The sequence below is a fragment of the Strix uralensis genome, chromosome 11 (assembly GCF_047716275.1).
Source record: "Strix uralensis isolate ZFMK-TIS-50842 chromosome 11, bStrUra1, whole genome shotgun sequence".
In the NCBI taxonomy this organism is placed as follows: Eukaryota; Metazoa; Chordata; class Aves; order Strigiformes; family Strigidae; genus Strix; species Strix uralensis.
Genome location: NC_133982.1, coordinates 1,808,927 through 1,826,386, shown reverse-complemented (window position 1 = coordinate 1,826,386; position 17,460 = coordinate 1,808,927). Strand labels below are relative to the sequence as shown.

At 50.7% G+C, this 17,460-nt stretch overlaps 3 non-coding genes across 3 annotated transcripts; 1 reads left to right on the top strand and 2 right to left on the bottom strand.

The window, feature by feature from the left end:
- Window positions 1-946: 946 nt before the first annotated feature.
- On the bottom strand, window positions 947-1,018 carry TRNAG-UCC (transfer RNA glycine (anticodon UCC)). The gene has a single exon. It is a non-coding gene; the product is annotated as a tRNA-Gly (tRNA).
- Window positions 1,019-5,580: 4,562 nt separating this feature from the next.
- TRNAS-AGA (transfer RNA serine (anticodon AGA)) lies at window positions 5,581-5,662 on the bottom strand. Its single transcript has one exon. It is a non-coding gene; the product is annotated as a tRNA-Ser (tRNA).
- Window positions 5,663-12,476: 6,814 nt separating this feature from the next.
- On the top strand, window positions 12,477-12,558 carry TRNAS-AGA (transfer RNA serine (anticodon AGA)). Its single transcript has one exon. It is a non-coding gene; the product is annotated as a tRNA-Ser (tRNA).
- The last annotated feature ends 4,902 nt before the right edge of the window (window positions 12,559-17,460 follow it).

The window sequence follows — 17,460 nt, the reverse complement described above, 5'->3', positions numbered from 1 at the left end:
CCAGCCCACCTCATCCAGGCTCCTCCAGGCACTGCTACAGGGGGAGTTGGCTCTGGGAGCATCTTTGTCCTGCTCCCACCAAGGGCTGCTGACAGACAAGCCTCCACGGGAGAAAACAAAGGAACCATCAGGAAATCATGGCTCTGCACATGCCAATGTCTGGTCAGTAGGCTCTAGGCACAAGTCTGATTTTCCCATGACGACTTCCATTTCCTCCAGAGCCTCAGGAAATGGCATGACAAACACTTGGCCTGCAGTGCTGCCTTGTGGACAGTACCCAGGGCAAGAGAGGTGCTTCCTTCTTCCATGTTTGGGGCCAGGAAGGCTGGGGCAAGGGGGGCTCTGCCACACCAACCCTGGGGCAATGATGTGCTGGTCTCAGAGAGTCAGTGTGTGGGAAAGGGGCTGGAGAATCCATGAGAAAGGACAGGAGATGTGCCAAGTGCTGAGCAATGACTGAGCTCCAGTTCCTGTGGGGAAGAGGCTCACTTACTGCCCATGGTGTAGAGGAAGGAAGGAAGGAAAAGCTCTCTCTGGGCCTTGTGGCTTCATGGAAGGAGCTAGACTGCAAGGCACGTCAGAAGGTCACTAGCTCAAATGCCTGCTCAAAACAGAGCTAGCCCCAAAGCTAGAGCAGTGCCAGAGTCCCATTGAAACTTGAATGTGAAATCCAACCATGGACAATTCCAAATGTCTCTGGGCACCTGCTCCAGTGCTTCAACACTCCCTGAGAATCTCTGAATGGTCCAAAGAGTTGCCACAGACTGCTTTTGCCAATGCAGGCCTGTGTCTACTGGGCTAGGAAGTGGCCATGAGTCAAGACTGTGTGAGGAGTCTAAGGGAGTGGCTTGACTGCCCCATTGGATCTGAAATTACTGAGTAAAGCTGGGGTTTTAGAGCAGGAAAGGCAAGGCACTTGTGGAGACCAGCTGAGGAAAAGTTTATCTGCGTTGGCCAGGAATCGAACCCGGGTCAACTGCTTGGAAGGCAGCTATGCTCACCACTATACCACCAACGCATCTGAATGCATTCCCAGTTTGTGCTCCTTCAGACCAGAGCCTGGCCTCCCTCCTACTTCCCAATTTTTCCTACCTGCCGCTCTTCCCCCTCAAAACTGACCTATCTTCTGCCCCTCCACTCCACAAACTGTCCAGCCCCGCTACTTTAAGCTGCTGGGATATATGTGTGCTTCTCTGTGTGGGAGATGTTAGCTAAGAAAACTCGAGCTGCCAGGGGCTAGTAATGGTGCCCCTCCCCATCTGCAGTCATATGTGTGCCAGCTCTGCATGTACTAGTGTCTGTGTGTTTGTGTGTATGTACCTGTGGTGGTATAAGCACAGCCAAACACACACCCAGCTACTCACTGCTTTCCCCACTTTCAGTGGGGTGCAGGGCTCTGAAAACTGGATGAGAAAGCTCATGGGTCAAGATAAACACAAGGACATGGCTTAGCAGAAGCTGCTGTGGGCCAACCCAACTTGCCTTTAGAAAAAAATTACTTATTGCTAATTAAAAGAGATTTGCATCGTAAGAAACAAAAAGACAAACATACAAAGATCTCCAAATGTCACAAACTTCACAGATGGGTCAGTGTTGTGGAGGCAGCTGGAACCACCTGTGTCTGGCACAAGGCAGCCCCTTAGCTCTTCCCACAGAGGCCACACTGCACCACCTCCTCTCCCCTCCACACCAACACCTAGCCACATGGAGACAATGCAGTGCCCACTGGGAAGACCTGCTCAGCCCTGCTCCTGGATGGACCTGCAAGTGGGCATGGCAGCAAAGAGACTAGGACAAAGAAAGTCCCCAGGTGTTCAAGTCAGTCACACTGGTGTTTCCCAAAATAGCAGCAGCCTTGTTCTCTTTCCCACCTGCAAGTTCCTGGAGATCCCTAGTTGCAGCTGACATGATGGGATTGAGCTTCATGATGGTAAGGAAGAAACACACCTGTGTCCCCAGGACAGCCTCGTCCTTGTGTGGGGAGTTCTGCCTGCTGCACCATGCACACACATCTGCCTTGCTGAGGGACACTTTGGGAGTGCTGGCTCCTAAGAAGGCAAAGAAAGAAGATGTCAGTGGCAGAGAGAAGGGACTGAGGGAGTAGGAGCACCATGGCCATTGGTGCCCAGAGAGCAGCAGCAGTGCAGGTTAAGACTTGCTGGGAGAGGCAGCAAGCCCTGCTTGATGTTCCATGGCACAGCCAGCAGTCATGCCTGCTTCCCTTCCTCTATCCTGTGCCATTTTCCAGGCTGGATAAATGTCTCCCTGGAAACCTCAATGGCAGCAGGCCTGGGGTAGGAATTGCAAAAGCCTTGCCTTGCCCTTTTCCCCACATCTCCTGTCCATAACCCTGGGTGGGGACTTTCTCTTTGACCACCTGAGCTGGCTCTGGAGGAGTGGAAGGGAAGCCCAGAGTGAGGGGGCAGCCTTTTTGCTCTGCAGGGTGGAGGGAAGCTGCTCTCCAATGACCTCATGAGGGCTCTAACCCTGCCCAGAAGTCAAGCTTCTGGGATGCTGTGGGACTGTAGCTGGTGTAAAAGTCAGTTCTTTTCTGGCCAGGAAGGTAGACAAGGATGCTTAGCATACAATAGCCAAGGGAATTAATTCCATTTTAGGGGTGCACATAGCGGTGCACCAGACTAATACTTGGAGAATCCCAATGTAGAGTAAAGCAGGGTTTATATATGTTCACAATACAGTTGTGTCAACCAATCAAATTACTCATGTTAAGGGGTGGGCTAATCAGTTACTATTGGTAAGCTATGCAGTATGTGCTTCTCCTTGGTAGCTGGTGTGGACATATGGTCAGTGGGGTCTTAATCTTCATTGTTCTGAGTCCATGTCCTGTGTAGGTAAAGTGGTTTTAATATCAGATTCAGGTCCATTCCTGTTATGGATGTAGTTATATACCTGAGGATTTTTTTTAAAGACAGATCTCCTCTTTTTCTACTGTCTGCAGGGCGTGTTCTCAGCCACTAAGAGCTGGTTTAGTTTGGGTGTTCAGGTCACATTGACGTTGAGGTAAAAGCTCTTATTCCCAGGCAGTGTTAATTCCTCTAAGCAAGTTCTATAGCAGTTAGGGTCTGCCTTTCACGTTGGCAGCAAGGACCTTGCCCCGCCCATGCTGTGCTGTGCTCCTCCAGAGCTCCTGGCTTGTCCTGCCTCGTGGCGCAGCCCTGCCCTTGCTGCTCCCCAACAGCCAAGGGCTTCCTCCTCCACCATGCATTGTGCCAGGGAGACAGAGAAATTCCTTCTCTCCATGTCTGGTGCCATTTCTGTCCTGCCCAATACTGCTGGGTGTGAAGGTGGCTCCCATGCAGCCCAGGGCAGGGCTGAACCATTGGACTGGGTGACGGCCAGTCTTAAATGTTGTCAGGTGTCCCTGGTAGGCTTTGGGCAGGTTAAGCTGGTAGAGGCTCTTGGTAAGGGACGAGTTAACAATTCTGAGGCCTGCATGTTTTGGCTTGTGTTTGCTGGTTCCCTGTCCCATCCACAAGCCAGAGCATGCAGCAACCAGAGAGAGGACACAAAAGCAAAAGCGAGATGGAGAACACTAGCATGTAGGTGTCAATGTTCGCATGCTTCTCCCACCCTCAGTGGCATGGCTGCAGGGAACAGAGCATGCACCAGCACTGGGCTTTTCTCTCCTCTTTCTCCAGACTCTCTTTGCATGTGACCCTCAGGGTTTCCTATTTCCTCAGGATGCTGCACCACCCAGGCAGGCTGCCAGCACTTCCTCCTCTGCTGTGTTTTTTCAGGAGCAGATGGGTATGTGTCTGAAACAAGTCTGCTGGGAAGCCTCTGGCTCTTTTCTATCCACCCATCAGGGTCTGTGATGGCAGAGGATGGTCTGCTGATGCCACAATCACCACCATGTCCTCTTTTGCACTTCCATGTCTTTCCCAGAAGAGGAGGAGACAGGATAGACCCAGCCCTCATCATTTCATCCTTAAGCTAAATTTGGGAGATCTCCCCTGGAAAGGTGTCCATATGTGCAAGGGCTGGAAACAAGTCAGGCAGAATATACCCATGACCACAGAGAAGATCTCAGATCCATGAGGAGTCTTCCCTTTGTTACCAATGATGGTCACAGGCTCTCTATGGAGATGAGCAGTGGTATTGGTTTCTCATGGCAAAGTTTTGGCAACAGGGGTGTTGCGTCTATGGCTTCTGTGAGAATTTGCCAGAAGCTTCCCAAATTTCTGAATGAGCTAATGCCAGACAGCTTCAAGACCAACCCGCCACTGGCTAAATCTAAGCCAATCAGCATAAGTGGTAGCACCTCTGTGATAACATATTTAAGGAAATGCTGTTGCACAACAGCAGTTGAAAGAGAGGAGTGAGATTATGTGGTGAAACAACTCTGCAGACATGAAGGTCAGTGAAGAAGGAGGGGGAGGAGGTGCTTCAGGCACAGGAGCAGAGATTCCCCTGCAGACAGTAGTGAAGACCATAGTGAGGCAGGCTGTCCTTCTGCAGAACATGGAGGTCCGCATTGGAGCAGATCTCCACCTCTAGCCCATGGAGTTTAATGGTGGATCAGATGTCCACCTGCAGCCCGTGGAGGAGGTGGAACAGGTGGATGCAGGTGGATGTGCCCAAAGGAAGCTGTGACCCCGTGGGAAGTCCACACCCGAGCAGGTTCCTGGCAGGACCTGTGACCCCATGGAGAGAGGAGCCCATGCTGGAGCTAGATTTCTGGCAGGACTTGCGACCCTGTGGAGGATCCACACTGGAGCAGTCTGTTCCTGAAGGAGTGCACTCCATGCAAAAGTATCATGCTGAAGCAGTTCATGAAGAAGTGCAGCCCATGGGAAGGACCCACACTGCATAAGTTCATGGAGAGCTGTCTCCTGTAGCTAGGACCCCATGCTGGAGCAGGGGAAGAAAGTGAGGAGGAAGGAGAAGCACAGACAACGTGTGATGAACTGACTACAACCCCCACTCCATATCCTTCTCTGCTGCCCGGGAGGAGGAGGTAGAGAAATCGGGAGTGAAGTTGAGCCCAGGAAGAAGGGAGGGGTGGCGGGAAGGTGTTTTAAGATTTGTTTTTATTTCTCATGATCCTACTCTGGTGTGATTGGTAGTAAATTACATTTATTTCCCCAGGTGGAGTCTGTTTTTCCCGTGGTCTTAAGTGGTGAATGTCCTTCCTGTCCTTATCTCGACCCACAAACTTTTTGTTATATTTTCGCTCCCCCTATCCAGTGGAGGAGGGGGAGTGACAGAGCAGCCTGGTGGGCACCTGGCAGCCAGCCAAGATCAACCCACCAGAGCAGCTGTAGTTTTAGGTGTAGGGAAGAGAAGCTGGTGGGGATGTGCTGCTTGGGATGTGTGGTAAAGGTCAGGTTCTTAAGTTCTGTTCAAGAACTAAGAAGAGTGGACCTCTTACTGCCCCCCTTTGTCTTCATTGAACTTGCTTGTCTTGTAAATAGAAGAAATTCCCATCCATGCAGACATTCCTGGAGGGAGGCAAGAACCAGCATGGTAGGCACAGGGGTGCTCAGTGTAGGTAGCTGGAATCCCATGGCTGCAGTGTAGGGCCAACTGCAGGCAGCCAAAAAGGAGACTGCAGCACCCCGTAGTTGGCAGGATTCGAACCTGCGCGGGGAAACCCCAATGGATTTCTAGTCCATCGCCTTGACCACTCGGCCACAACTACCTGCTCCAGCCCTCTCTGCCCTGCTGATCACATGCCCTGTGCACTGACACCCGGCTCCCTGGGAGATTCAGGGCAATGCTCCAGTTGAACATTTGCAGCTGGGACCTGCACTGAGCATGACGGGCACCTGGTGCCAGACTTCCAGAGGCCTTGAGAGGCAGGAGCCCAGGGGCTACAGCTGCAGCTCCCAGAGCTTTGTCGTCAGCTGGCCACCTGCGACATGCTGCCCCAGGGGGATGGTTTCACTCCCCAGATGGCATCTCTGCTGCTTCCAGGGGAGAAGGGAAGGCAGCTGTGTGGAGATGTGTGGTAATTGTGGGGTGGGCTATTAGCCCTTCCTTTGCTTCTCAAACTTATCTGAGGAGGACTCCAAGCCTGCTGAGAGCAGTAGGGTGGGGACATTGCTGCAGGGAAGATGGTGACCTCCCGGCAGCACCTCCAGCCTCACGGAGACGCAGGGTGGGGTCAAACCTTGATCAAAGACCACGACTGCTGTGCACGTTCTTGGTGTGTAGGGGGGACGGTTTGCGAGAGTGGGACAGATCTATGGAAAGCCTAGTTGAGGAAAAGTGTGCTAAATGAGAATAAATGGGAGGTGTGGATGACTTGGAGGGAGACAAGAGACAGCTTGTGTTGGTGGAATAGGTTTGCCTGGATCTTTTTGCCAGCTCTGGCAAGCACTGTACAATGCTTGAACATGGACCAAAATACCAAACGGCCTGCAAAACCGATCATTTCCATCACTAGATGAAAATAGCTCTGATTCCCTTTTGGCTCTGGAGGAAGAGAGTGGTGCTGAGTAGATGGTATGGAGGTGGTACATGTGGCAGTGCCTGTCTGCATGCAGGGCAAGGGTGGGAGGTGGTTGCAGTGGAGATGGCGAGCACGAGAAGCGGCTTGAGGAACGGTGTGTGCAGGCGGCTGGAGGGAGGAAGCCGGCCAGTCTGTGAAGTGGAGGAGCAGGAGGCCGTCCAGGCTCTGAAGTGGAGGAGCAGGAGGCAACGCTGCCCACAGGTGTGCTGGTGGAATAGTGCTGAGCACAGCTGCCTTCCAAGCAGTTGACCCGTCTTCATGATTCCTGGCCAATGCTGGCAAACGGCTCTTCAGCCTGGCTCCAGGACTGGTGCCTTCACATCTTCTGCATGTAACCTCTGCAGCTCAAATACAACCCATATTTCCCCTGGGGTTGAAGTTGCTTCCCTCGCCTCTCTGCAGACTTGAGACCAGCTGAGACCAGTGCTTTCTGTCTGCTGGGAGGGCTCCAGGCTATGCTTCTGACAGTGATCCTGTTACAGGAGCCAGGAGAGAGGCCTTTTTGTCCTGGAACTGCTGGTGGTGCTAGCTGCAACTAGCAGGACAAGCATGCTGTCATTGCCAGGTACAAATTAAGAGCCATAATGCCTAGGGTGTCATCAAGAAACACTGAGGCCAAGTGCAATCTGGATGTGTTGTGGTATGAGGCTTGTTCTTTATATAATGGCTCAAAGACCTGTTTGTCTGAGCTGAAATCACCCTGGAGACACTGACCTACCCTCTCCAGGCTCCAGCACTGCAGAGACTTCCTGAAGATTAGTGGAAATTGATGTAACAGTGTTCCTGGTAACTAAAAACTGAGACACCCTCATCACTCTTGCAGCTTATGGCCTCTGAGCCCACGGTGCACAAAGCTTCTCAAGTCTCTCATTCCAGGGTTGCTTAAAGGAAAAAAAGCCATGTTCTTTGCTGTGTTGATAATCCAAAAACATTCTGGGCAGTGGGGTTTTATGTGGAGTTTGTGTTAGCACAGTATTTACAGACTCCCACTCTGTCATCAGCAGTGTTACCAGTAGGTGGAGTTACAAAGAGGGGAATCATGACTGTGCATGCTCAGTTCCCTACTGAAATGCCCACCTGTAAGAGTAGGTCAGAAGATCAGCATTATCTCAACATTATCATCAGGGACGGACAGTAAGGTAGCCAACAACGGCCTGTTTGGTATACAGTTGCCAATCCCAGGAGTGGAATGTGGTGCAAAGCCTCCTGAATACTGAACCGTGTGGTACAAAGAGTGCTGTGCTGTTGTTCGGTACCTGAGCCTAACCAGAGCTGTTAGAGATGACCGCATAGCTACTGTCAAAAAAGATGGATCACAACTGTTGCCATAACATCTATGAATAAATCATGAACTTTAGACAAACTTCGCTTCATTATAATACCAAAACACACCTGCTGGTTGAAGGCTACCCACCTCTAAGAACAACCACGCCTTGGACACTCCTCTCGTGCATGCATAGCAGCCTCGCTCGAGAAGGGTGGAGATCCCTGAGGCAGAGGAGGAGTAAGGTGTGTCACTAAGCATAAAAGCTGACTTCTGGACAATGAAAATTTGAAGTTTCCCCACCAAGGATCACGATGACGGACGACGGAGCGCTGGCTGGACCCGGGATGTCTTGAGATCAGCGGTGGTAGCTATAACCTCTCCTTCTCTTCTCTCTAAACTTAACTTTACTTTTCCCCTTTCTTTCACCCATTTATAACTATCGTGTGCCGCTTCACAGGCAACACAATAAAGTTTCACTGTTTGATGCAATCCCCTTTCGTGTTGGTCGCCTTAATTTTGCACTTTTAGATCGTAGTAAACAAACCATCACGAGTCCACTGAGTGGACCGTGACACCACCCTAACCTCATCTGGCAGTCACACTGTCTACATCCAGAGCTAAAAGCCAGTGCTTTCCTCCTTTCCACTCCATATACTTCCCCTGGCATTTATTCCCACACCACCAATGAAAGCGAGAATTGCAATGGCTCTTTTTCACACGGCGTTTGCGAACAGCAGCTGAGAGGACCTACCAAAAGGTCTGTATTAACATTCACATTTGACCAATTGGGACACTGGTCTTTGACCACACTCACAGTAAAACAGGGTTACTGTGTGTGGCTTTTCTTGTACTTGCACCTCTGTCAATCACTTCTTGCCCACTGGGCACCACTGACAAGAGGATGGCTCTCTATTCTTTAATCCACCTCTCCACCCTTCCATCCCAAGTGTGTGAAAAGATGCATAAGATGCCACCTCAGCATTCCCTTCCCCAGGCTAACCAACCCCAGCTCTCCCAGCCTGTTCTTATATGGCAGCTGAACCAAGTCCTTGATCACCTCAGTGTCCCTTTGACAGGGCTGACAGAGTCCCTAGATGTGCAGAAGTGGGAATGGGCCACAGAAGGGCACCCATGGAGTCCTCATACGGGCACTTGGCATGCAGATGTCCAGGTCTCCTGCAGAGGAAGGAAATCTTGCAGAAGTCTTTCTGCTTGCTGCTGGGAGCAGATTAGACCAAGAGAGAAGGCAGAAGCAACAGCATTCAGTTAGGGGAATACTTCTACCTGCTCCAGAGTTCATGTACCTCGAGCACAAGGGGTGCTGAGAGGTTTTGGTGGCACAGCATTGAGAAGAGAAATACATCATTCGTGAGACCAGAGACGCTGGATCTAGCATTGTGCTTGACTGCATGCTTGGATGTAGGCAGCCTTGCTTTCTTACTGAGAAGCTTATGTGTTATTTTTGTCCAAAACACCTATGAGTAGCAAGGTGCACCACCAAAGGGAAAGGAGGCATAAACCTGACTTCAAAAGCAAAGCAGAGCCAGAGGAGACATGACGAGGCCTGCTGTGCAGTGAGGAGAAGTGGAGACAGGTCCCTCCTGCCAGGTGAGGTGAGCACACCCAGACCGTCTGCAAGCCATGGCCATGATCCTGCTGCTGAAGGGTCCTTGTCTTCCAGCCTGCTCCAAAGGGGATGACCTGCCGCATTCAGCAGTTCATACTGCAGCGGGGGGGAGGCAGACACAGCCCTGACCCAGAAGAGATGGGAACCCCCCCGGAGCTGAGGGAGCTCCCAACAGCAGCCGACAGAGAGGATCCCACAGCTGTGCTCTGGGGGAAAGAGGTGAGGATGGGGCCCGGCAGGGTCACCACCACCGGGGAGGCCTCGATGAACACCGTCGAGTCAGCACAGCGGGCGACACAGGGCTCAGTGCAGCTGCTTGCCAGTGGGGTTGGGCCAGAGGCACCACAGGGGCGTGGGGGACAGGGTCTGCAGCAAGACATCTCTCGGTGAGGGAGGCAAACCTGAAACACAGAGCAGGCAGGAAACACAGACCCGAAGATCAGCCTGTCAATCATTTCCTCAGCTCTCTCTGCAGATACACTTTGCTGCCCTCCACCTCCATTTCTAGCTCCATGTGGAGAAAGGGCCTGCAGGTGATCTTGCTAACACACACAACAGCGTGACATCCTGCATTAAGGCTGGATTGGAAGGACTGCAGTAGAGATGTGCCTAACTGCCTGCTGATGCCAACAGGACCTTCTGCTGCATTTCCCGGTACAAGAGCAGGGAGGAAGATTGATGTAATTATCCCAGCACAAACAAACTGGGTTGAACATGTGTCTCAGAAATCACCTCTTAGAAACACACAGTGTGCCTACAGCTCTCACGGCACTCATCATGCTCTCCAAGTTGTGCAGCGCAGGAGTGCTGACCCACGTAGGGATAGGACCGAGCACAGTGGGTTTAAAGCACCTGTGGAAAGCCTGATCATACCGTAATGTCTGGAACCAACATAGTCATGTTAAAGATGGCACTGGGTGCACTTGGTTAGAGACCATCTGCTGCAGGTGCAAATTCTGGTAGGCAGACCTCCCTGCAGCTGAGCCCCATTGATCCCCTTCTGCTTGAAAGAACCCCCTCTCAGGCTCATTCTCTTCTGTGTTGCTGAACCTCCTGCTGCTGTGGGGTGGGTGCCGGAATTAGGTATTGTTCTGGGTGAGTTGGCATAGCCACCAGGTAGAGCAGAATGGGAAAAAACAAGTGCTTTGTGTGGAGCTTGTCCTTGGGAAATGGGCCATTCTCTGTGTCTCCCTGAACCCTGGAGATGTGTTTCTTGGTTTCTGTTCTGGGCCAGTGCATTTCCTCCTTCTCATTAAAGACTTTGTGCAGCACAGCTGGACACTCATGATGGAGAATATTGTGGGAAACGGTGTCAAAGGCCTTACTAAAGTCAAGGTAGACAACGTCCACAGCCTTTCCCTCATCCAATAAGCAGGTTGTCCTGTTGTAGAAGGAGATCAAGTTTCTCAAGCAGGACCTGCCTTTCATAAACCCATGCTGACTGGGCCTGATCATCTGGTTGTTCTGCACGTGTTGTATGACGGTACTCAGGATGAGCTGCTCCATCAGCTTCCTGGGCACTGATGTCAAGCTGACAGGCCTGTAATTTCCTGGATCATCTTTCCAACCCTTCTTATCTATGGGCATCACATTGGCCAATTTCCAATCTGTTGGGACATCCCCGGTCAGCCAGGACTGCTGGGAAAGGATGGAAAGTGGCTTGGCGAGCACCCCAGCCAGCTCCTTCAGCACCCTTGGGTGTATCCCATCTGGTCCCATAGACTTGTGTGTGTCTATGTGGTGCAGTAGGTCACTGACTGTCTCCTGGATTGCAGGGGGGTCGTTCTCCCAGCCTCTGTCTTCTGGCTGAGGAGGCTGGATTGCCTCAGTACAACTGGTCTTCTTATTAAAGACTGAGGCGAAGAAGGCATTAAGCACCTCAGCCTTTTCCTCATCACTCATCACTATGTTTCCTCCTTCATCTAGCAGGGGATGGAGACTCTCCCTGGTCTTTCTTTTGTTGTTGACATACTTACAGAAACATTTCTTGTTATCCTTGATTGCTGAAGCCAGGGTAATTTCCAGCTGGGCATTAGACGTCCTGATTTCCACCCTGCATAGCCTCACAGCCTCTTTGTAATCACTGTGAGTTGCTAGCCCCTTCTTCTAAAGGCTGTAAACTCTCCTTTTCTCCCTGATTTGCAGGCAAAGCTCCCTGTTCAGCCAGGGTGGTCTTGTCTGCCGCTGACTTCTCTTAGAGCACCTGGGGACAGCCTGCTCCTGAGCCATTAAGACCTCCTTCTTAAAGAGTGTCCAGCCTTCCTGGACCCCTATACCCTTCAGGACAAGGGATTCTGTGAAGCAGTTGCCTAAACAAGACAAAGTCAGCCCTTTGGAAATCCAGGATGTCAGTTCTGCTGCTCCCTCGCCTGGCCTCTCTAAGAATAGAGAACTCTATCATTTCATGATCACTGTGCCCTAGTCGGCCTCCAACTGCCACATCATCCACCGGTGCTTCTCTGTTCAGAAGGAGGATGTCCAGCAGGGAACCAACTGCTCAGTGCCATTTGCCATAATAGTACTGCTGCAGAGCCAAAAGGGAATCAGAGCTATTTTCATCTAGTGATGGAGAGTGATCAGTTTTGCAGGTCGTTTGGTATTTTGGTCCATGCTCAGGCATTGCACAATGCTTGCCAGAGCTGGCAAAAAGATCTAGACAAATCTATTCCACCAACAGAAGCTGTCTCTTGTCTCCCTCCAAGTCATCCACACCTCCCATTTATTCTCACTTTGCCCCTCAGATAAGTTTGAGAAGCAAAGTGGGGACTAATAGCCCACCCCACAACTGCCATCATGCCTGGTTGTCTCCATACAGCTGCCTTCCCTTCTCCCCTGGAAGCAGCAGAGATGCCATCTGGGGAGTGAAACCATCCCCCTGGGGCAGCATGTCGCAGGTGGCCAGCTGACGACAAAGCTCTGGGAGCTGCAGCTGTAGCCCCTGGGCTCCTGCCTCTCAAGGCCTCTGGAAGTCTGGCACCAGGTGCCCGTCATGCTCAGTGCAGGTCCCAGCTGCAAATGTTCAACTGGAGCATTGCCCTGAATCTCCCAGGGAGCCGGGTGTCAGTGCACAGGGCATGTGATCAGCAGGGCAGAGAGGGCTGGAGCAGGTAGTTGTGGCCGAGTGGTCAAGGCGATGGACTAGAAATCCATTGGGGTTTCCCCGCGCAGGTTCGAATCCTGCCAACTACGGGGTGCTGCAGTCTCCTTTTTGGCTGCCTGCAGTTGGCCCTACACCGCAGCCATAGCCCTCAACTCCAAGCTGTGTACCTGGTGTCCATGAAGACAGAAAAATCCCCCTTTCCTACAGCAATTGTTCTCCCCCCACACTCCCCCCCCAAAATTCCTGGATGAATGAGAAATCCTGCACCCATTTATGAGGTAGGCATGCTGGCAGAAGAGAATAGACCATTGTTGAGTATGAGCTGTTGATGGTTCTTCAGCAGAATTAAAAAGACAGATCTTAGCTGACATCCCAACCAGAACAACCCCACCATCTGTGTTCCCTACAGCTGAAACTACAGCAGCTAAGATCCAAAGAGAGCGAGAACAACATAGTCTACAGTGCTAAAGATGAAGGGAAGTCACCTTATGGATCTCAGATTGCCAGATCTCACAAAGTGCTCCTCACTTTAGGTCTCAGAAAGACGGACTGGTGTGGGGTAGCAGGCTAGTGGGAAGAAGAGAAGGGGCTAGAATCAACTATGAGTTACAGGAGGTCCTTCTTTGCATACATGGACCTCATTGCTAATGACGAAGACACATCATAAAACCGGGATATTCTGCCTGCCCATCCCCAGACCTCTCACACATTGACAATCTTTGCCAGGGGGCTCTCCCAAATTTAGTTTAAGGATGAGATGATGAGGGTGATGCACAGGAACAAACTCTGGAACTCGGAGAGAGTTATAAAGCAGGTATGTTTATTCCGGCGCTGGGGTGCAAGGGGATTTCTCCACAAAGCTTGCACCCCAACAGCACATTTTACCAGAAATTTATAGAGTGTAGATATACATATTCATAGAGACACAAAATATATATGTATTAATAAGGTGGAGTTAGTTCAAAAATCTTGCATCAGCAGTTTATGTTATCTTTACACCTGCGCGTTGCCTTCTGGTGGTGGTCCTTGGGAGTCTTCTGAAGGAAGGCTCACAGTCTTCGTCATCTTGTACTTTTCACCCTGTTCCTCAGAGCATGCACAGATGCTCCTAAATAATTTCTTGAACAACAAGGGTGGTCCCAGCTGGTTTACTCCCTCTATCTTATCTAAAAGCACTAGCATACTAGTTTCTCCTGTCCATACATGGCTAGCTGTACTCTGCAAAGACTCAGCTTGTTAGAACACATCTGCTTCCCAAGGACATGTCTCTTGTTTTTGACGAACACAGTAGTTCTTGGTAAGTTTCACAGAACAGTCAGGGCAAGCAGGATTATTAAGCAGTATTCAGAAATCATTATAAGTTGCTATAAGTGACTATAAGTTGCACAGCAGGTGATCATTTCGCTGTATCAAGGGGTGGGTCTTTCCTGTCTCCTCCTCTTCTGGGAAAGACTTCAAAGTGCAAAAGAAGACATAGTGGTGACTGTGGCATCAGGAGATGACTTGCAGAAAACAGACTCTACAACTGGAATAGAGTTATAAAGCAGGTATGTTTACTCCGGCGCCAGGGTGCAAGGGGATTTCCCCACAAAGCTTGCACCCCAACAGCACATTTTACCAAAAACTTATAGAGTGTGGATATACGTATTAATTGGATTACATAACACAAACATACATATGCATTGTAGGGAGTGGCATTCGGAAGATCTCGCGATGTACGGGAGGAATAGCTGTAGCTCTCCCTTGTTACGAGGTAAGGTGATGGATAGGCTTGTAATGTTAAGGGCACACCCACGAAGGAGGTACTTAGTGAATGTATGTAGGTAAGATACACAGTTTAATAAACGGACATTTTGTATCCACCACATTGGTGTCTGTGCTGATGTCCCCGTGAAGGTCTTAACCTCCTGCAGCATTAGTCTGCGATCTGAGCGCCACTAACACGTGGAGAGGCAGGTTTAAAGAGGCAGGCTAATTGCGGCAATGCATAAGTAAGGCTGGGTTAGTTCAAAAGGCTGGTGTCAGCAGTTTATGTTCTCTTTGCACCTGCACATTGCCTCCTGGTCAGGGGTCTTTTGGAGAAAGGGTTGTAGTCTTTCTCACCTTGTACTTTTCCCCGGAGCATGCGCAAATTCTCTTGAATAACAAGAGTGTTTTCAGCCAGTTTACTCATTCTATCTTATCTAAAAGCACCAGTCTATTAATTTCTACCGCCCATCTATGGCTATCTATCCATAAACTTGCTAGAGTACATCTGCTTTCCAAGGACATGTCTCTTATTTTTGCCAAACGTAGTAATTCTTGGTAAGTTTCCACAGAAAACTGCTTTGTTTTGATGAACACAGTATCCCTTGGTAAGCTTCCAGAGAACAGTCAGGGCAAGCAGGATTATTAAGCAATATTCAGAAATCATTATAAGTTGCTATAAGTAAATAAGTTGCAAAGCAGGTGATCATTTCCTTGTATCAGAGACCATCCCCTGCCATCACAGACCCTGATGGGTGGATAGAAAAGAGCCAGAGGCTTAGCAGAGGGCTTGTTTTGGTCATGTACCCAGCTGCTCCCAACAGAGCAGCAGCAGAGGAGGAAGTGCTGGTACCCTGCCTGGGTGGTGCAATGTCTTGAGGAAATGGGAAATCCTAAGGGCCACATGCAGAGAGAGCCTGGAGAAAGAGAAAGTTTTTGCTTTTCTCTCCTCTGCCTGGTTGCTGCATGCTCTGGCCTTTGAATGGCATAGGGAACCAGCAAACACAAGCCCAAACATGCAGGCCTCAACACTGCCACCTCATTCCTCACCCTCACCAACAGGCTCTACCAGCTTAACCTGCCCAGAGCCTTCCAGAGACACCTGGCAGCATTTAAGACTGGTCACCACCCAGTCTGATGGGACTGCCCTGCCCTGGGCTGAATGGGAGCCACCTCCACCCTCAGCAGTGGAGAGGAGGGGTTTCTCTGTCTCTTTGACACCCTACCTGGTGGAGGGGGCAGCCCTTAACTATTGGGGAGCAGCAAGGGCAGGGCTGCGCCAGGAGGAGGACAAGCCAGGAGATCTGGGGGAGCGCAGCACAGCACGGACAGGACAAGGCTATACTACTTCCTTACAAGAACAAACACTGCCTAGGACTAAGATCTTTTACCTCAGGTTAAAAGGGACCTGAAGGCCCAAATTAAACTGGCTCTTACTGACTGACAACACCCCATGCAGATGAAAAAACAACAGGAGATTTCTCTTTCAAAACAAAGACAGGTATATAACCACAGTCATAACAGCAATAGGCATGATTGTAGTATAAAACATGTACACCTGCATGGGACATCGGATTAGAACAATAAAGTTTAACACTGACCATTTGTCCACACCGGCTCCTGGGAGAAGAACATACTTCTTGCATCTCCAATAGTAAATTATTAGCCCACCCCTTAACATGAGTAATTTGATTGGTTGACAAAACTGTATTGTAAACATATATAAACAATTCTTTCCTCTATATTAGTGTCCTCCATGCATTAGGCTAGGGCAACACTATGTGCACTGTTAAAACAGGAGAATAATTCCCTTGGCGATTCCATGCTAAGCATCCCTGTCTCCCTCCTTGGCCGGCGAAGAACAGATGTTTGTGCCGGGCAAAGCCCTGCAGCACCCTGGAAGCTTGATTTCAGGGCAGGGTTACAGACCTCATGAGCTCATTGGGGAGAAGGTCCTCTCCATCCTGCAAAGCAACAAGGCTGCCCTGTTGCTCCGGGGTTTCCTTCAACTCCTCCAGAGCCAGCTCAGGTGGTCAAAGAGAAACTCCCCATCCAGGGTCATGGACAGGAGATGTGGGGAGAAGGGCAAGAGAAGAGCCTTGCGCTTCCCTTCCCAGGCCCACTGCCAGTGAGGTTTCCAGGGAGACATTTATGCAGCCTGGGCAAGGGCATGGGATAGAGGAAGGGAAGGAGGCATGAGTGCTGGCAGTACCAGGGAGCGTCAAGCTGTAGGAGGTCCCAGCTGGAATACTGGGTGGAGCAGAGTAGTGCAGTGGAAGCATGCCGGGCCCATAACCCAGAGGTCAATGGATCAAAACCATCCTCTGCTAATTGCTTTTTTCTATGCTCCTGACAGCTGCTGCCTCTCCCAGTAAGTTTTAATCCACACTTCTTTAGCAATCTGGGCACCCATGGCCATGGCCCTCCTGCTCCCTCAGTTCCTTCTCTCTGCCACTGACACCTTCTTTCTCCTTTGCCTTCTTAGGAGACAGCACTCCCAAAGTGTCCCTCAGCAAGGCAGATGAGTGGGTGTGGAAGTGGCTGTCCTGGGGACACAGGTATGTTTCTCCCTTCCCATCACAAATCTCAGTCACAACTTCCCAGTCGCAAACAAGGATGTCCAGGAATCTGAAGCTAGAAAGGAGCACAAGGTTGTTACTACTTTGGGAAACACCACTGTGATCCACTTGAACACCTGGGGACTTTCTTCGTCCTAGTGTGTTTGCTGCTGTGCCCACCCGCAGGTCCATCCAGGAGCAGGGTTGAGCAGGTATTCCCAATGGGCACTGCATTGTCTTCCTTTGGCTAGGTGTTGGTGTGGAGGGGAGAGGGGATACTTCAGGTTTGCCTCTGTGAGAAGAGCTAAGGGTCTGCCCTGTGCCAGACACAGCTGTTTCCAGCTGCCTCCACAACACTGACCCATCTGCGAAGTTTCAGGCACGGGCAGCATCTGTGATGGAGCTGCAGGTCCTTCCCTTTCCAGGCCATCACCTTGCAATTGCAATGACCCTTCAATTACATTCAAGCGCATCCTCTTCCAGAAGTCCTCCTTATCTGAGTGTTTCCATGGCCAGGCAACAGGAACATGGCATGAGTATCAGCAAGGGAGCTCCCTGATACCAGAGTACCTGATAGGCCAGAAGCCATAAGACAGCTTGGGTGTTGACTGTGAGGTCACCTCTGGCTCTGCAGGCGATGGGCCATCCCCAGGAATACCGCTTGTGCTAGGTGCTTGTCTTCATTCC